The following is a 3,494-nucleotide window of genomic DNA, read 5'->3' as shown; positions in this document are numbered from 1 at the left end:
AGATAAACAGGGTGTTAGCTGAGTAAGGCTGGGCTCCAGTCTGTCCTTCATTTTTTGAACTTCCCTCCCTCACCCTCTTTAGGAACTTTGATGAAAGTCAAAGAAAACACTTTACTTCTCTTCTTGGGTGTGGTGGAGAAAGAAGGTACGAATGACTTTGAAAGACTTTTAGGTATTGGTTGGAAAAGGAAATCCCTGTTGGCTTTTGAGGGGCACAGTGCAGTAGGGAGGATTTACAATAGTGGCTTTATGTCCCAGTGTCTGACAGGGAGGTACAGATCTCTTCCTCTGAGTCGATGGCCTGGGAAGTCTGGGCATCTTCTCAGGAACCCCATGCAGAGGGACTGGTCAGGCCAGCCCAGACCCAACACTGGGCTCCTGTCCCTGAGCAGGAAATGTCAGCCAAAGGACAAAAGCCAAGAGAATCCTGGTCCCCATTCCTGGTCCCCCTGAAAATTTGCTTTAAAGTTCACCCAAAACCACAGGGGTGATTGCTCTGTACCACAGACGGCCTAGACTAAGATGCACCTCTAGGATGGGTGGAGTGCAGGCCACTCTTGGCCCTGAATAAAGAGCTATCCTTTCACAGACGGAGCTAGCACGGTGGGAGGTGAGAGGGCTGAGGTCCAGCTGGGCTGGCGAATGACAGGGACTGTCTGGGCTGCAGCCCCACCCAGCAAGCAGTCTGAGGGCATCCAGCTGGAACAGAGGGGTCGCCTTTGTTTCAGGCCTCCCCATAGAGCCCCATTGCCTCCCCTTGTCAGAACAGGCGGACCAAGGCTGAGCAGCGTGAGCCAAAAGGCAAAGACCGCTCAGGACGTAGCCCAACCAGACTCAGAAGAAATGCACTCTCTCCATCTGACACAAAGAGGAATCGAGTATGCCTGTCCCATCTCAGAGACAGTGCGTGAGGAAAGGAAAAGAGCAGGAAAGGAGGGACAGAAAAGGGAAACCATGCTGAGAATAACTTATTTTTTCTCTCCAACCTCTGGAAAGGAAGTGATGAGAACCAACCAATGGGGACTGGTGAGAAAAGTAATGACAATGGAGGTTGCCAGCCTAAGACGGGAAGAGAAGGACCGGCCAAAAGCAAGAGGGGACGCCAGGTGCAGAGAGCACATCTACAGGTCCCAGCAGAGTGGGCAGAAGGCCAGGGAAGCCTGTGAGAGAGGACGGTGTCAAAACTTGAGTCTGGCCCCAAACTGAGCTGACCTGGGAGTCCAGTAGGGGGCAAAACAGGAGGCAGGCAGCCAGCCCAAACCAGGACGCATGACGTGCTTCCCTAGGGCCTCCTTCTGGGCATTTCTGAATTGTCCAAGCGTATTAGCACCTCCCACAACACCTCCTGGCTGCTGCTTACCTGGTCAGACAGACACCACAGGAAGGGGGTGGTGCTGATGGCAGGGAGAGGGCCAGGCGGTCACTGAGAAGCCCATGCTGGACCCTGAAACTGGTCTCCCAGGAAGATCGTCCCCCTGTGTAGGGAGGCCCACCCTGCGGCTGCCATCTTTGCAGTGTAAAGTTAAACCGTGTCTCCTTTGCAGACACTGTGAAATTACTGGGATGGAGTTCACTGAGAACTGTATTTCTAGGTATCTTACTCTAAACTGTGTAGACCCTTCAGAGGAGACCTTGGAGGCTCAAAGTCTACCAGAGAAATGCTCCTTGAAAGAAGCAGGTGGCATGGTGGTTCAGACACTGGATTCCCACATGGCTGACCACAGTGCAAGTCCTGAACCTGGTGGCTTGCTTTCTCAATTTTTCCCTCTTTCTCTGTCTTTTTCTGGTGGGTACACTTTTATAGCAAAATTAAAATAATAGTAATAAATAAATAATTTTTTGAGAAGTTTTTGCTATAGGGCGCGTGTGCTTGCCAGACAGATAGACAGACAGACAGACATAAAGCGAGAAATCACCCCCCAGGGGGATGGTCACGCCGCAATCTCTTCTCCTCTATTCTCCTCGCAGGATCTTGGGCACGCACACACACGCGTGAGTTTTAAGCCACCAGGTCCAGGACTTGAACCACGGTCGACTACATGGGAGTACAGTGACATAGCCGTTACGCTAACTGCTGGTCCAATAATTTTTTTTTTTTTAAAGAAATGCCTCTTTTGGGACCAGCAGTTAGCGTAATGGCTATGTCGCTGGATTCCCACGTAGTCGACCATGGTTCACGTCCTGAACCCGGTGGCTTAAAACTCAAGCTGGGCGCGTGTGCGTGCATGCCCAAGATCCCGAGAGGAGAATGGAGGAGAAGGGATTGCGGCGTGACCATCCCCACTGGGGGGTGATTTCTCGCTTTCTGTCTCTCTCTGTCTGTCTGGCGAGCGCACGCGCCCTATAGCGAAAAACCTCTCAAAAAAAAAAAATCCTCTTTTCTCTGCTTGACTTAGAAGACACTTTCAAGGAATTGATGATGCTCACTTTTTGGTGGTTAAAGGGAGAGGAGAGCAGCTTTCGGTTGTGTTGTGTTTGTGAGTCATTTGTTCTCACTAGGGGAATGGGCTTCACCTCCTCCTATGAGGTGGCTATGAAAGCCACCATCTGGCTGTCCCTGCAGATGTCTGAGTGACTTAGAATGGGCCAGGTTTGGACCTTTGAGTCCTGGTGGAGGCCACTGGACAGGACCAGGGGCATGAGTAATGTGGGCATTCTCTCACCCAGAAGAGGGCCATCTGGGGTTTGGAAATAAGGATGAGGAGGGAGGCCAGAAAAGTACTTCCTCCCTGAGCTGGCCCCATGGCCTGGTGGTTAATGGAGCGGAATCCCTCATGGCTGACCACAGTTCGAACCCCAGTCCCATTGGCACACACAGGCCTGGTATGTGTGTGTATATGTGCCCCGAACCTGAAAGGAAGGAGAAATGGAAGAGGAGGGACTGTGGTGTGACCATGTCTCACTGGGGAGTGTTTTCTCCCTCTCCCTGTCGCTCTGTCTCTGTCTCTCAATGGCAAGTGCACCTACTCTTTAGCAAATCTTTTTTTTTAATGAAGAAAGAAAACGCTTTCTCCCTCTGGCTCCTGCGAGGTTAGGATGTGGGCCTGGGTTGCCAGCTTGTATGGTTCCAGGGTAAGACAATTCCTGCCTCACAGAACCCCACCAGGCACAGGGTCATGCCATCTAGGCTTGTGGACCGAGAGTGAGTTCTCCTATCTGGCACCAGCTCTGTGCCTGACATTATTTTGCACATCATCCTCTTTTTAAAATAAAGTTCTTGCCAAAAGTTACCACATGCCCTGAGTTGTCATTTTGGCAGAGGGAGTAAGAAAGAGGTATGCCCACATTTGGGTGAAAGCCCTGGAATTCCTTATTTCAGAAACTGTGGAGAGGCATTCCCACAGGAAGGGGACAGCCATGGCCAGTGTGACCAAGGCACACCTTAGGGTCCTGGCATGAAGCCTGGTGAAAGGGTAAGCAACAGCCAGGAGGGGTTGTGGGATGGGTGGGCATCCTAGGAGGGTCCTAGAGATGCCCAGCAGGAGACCCTAGGA

Source organism: Tupaia chinensis, unplaced genomic scaffold (assembly GCF_000334495.1).
Source record: "Tupaia chinensis unplaced genomic scaffold, TupChi_1.0 Scaffold000275_1, whole genome shotgun sequence".
Taxonomy (NCBI): domain Eukaryota; kingdom Metazoa; phylum Chordata; class Mammalia; order Scandentia; family Tupaiidae; genus Tupaia; species Tupaia belangeri.
The sequence above is the reverse complement of the archived record's forward strand: the minus strand, read 5'-3'. Positions refer to the sequence as shown.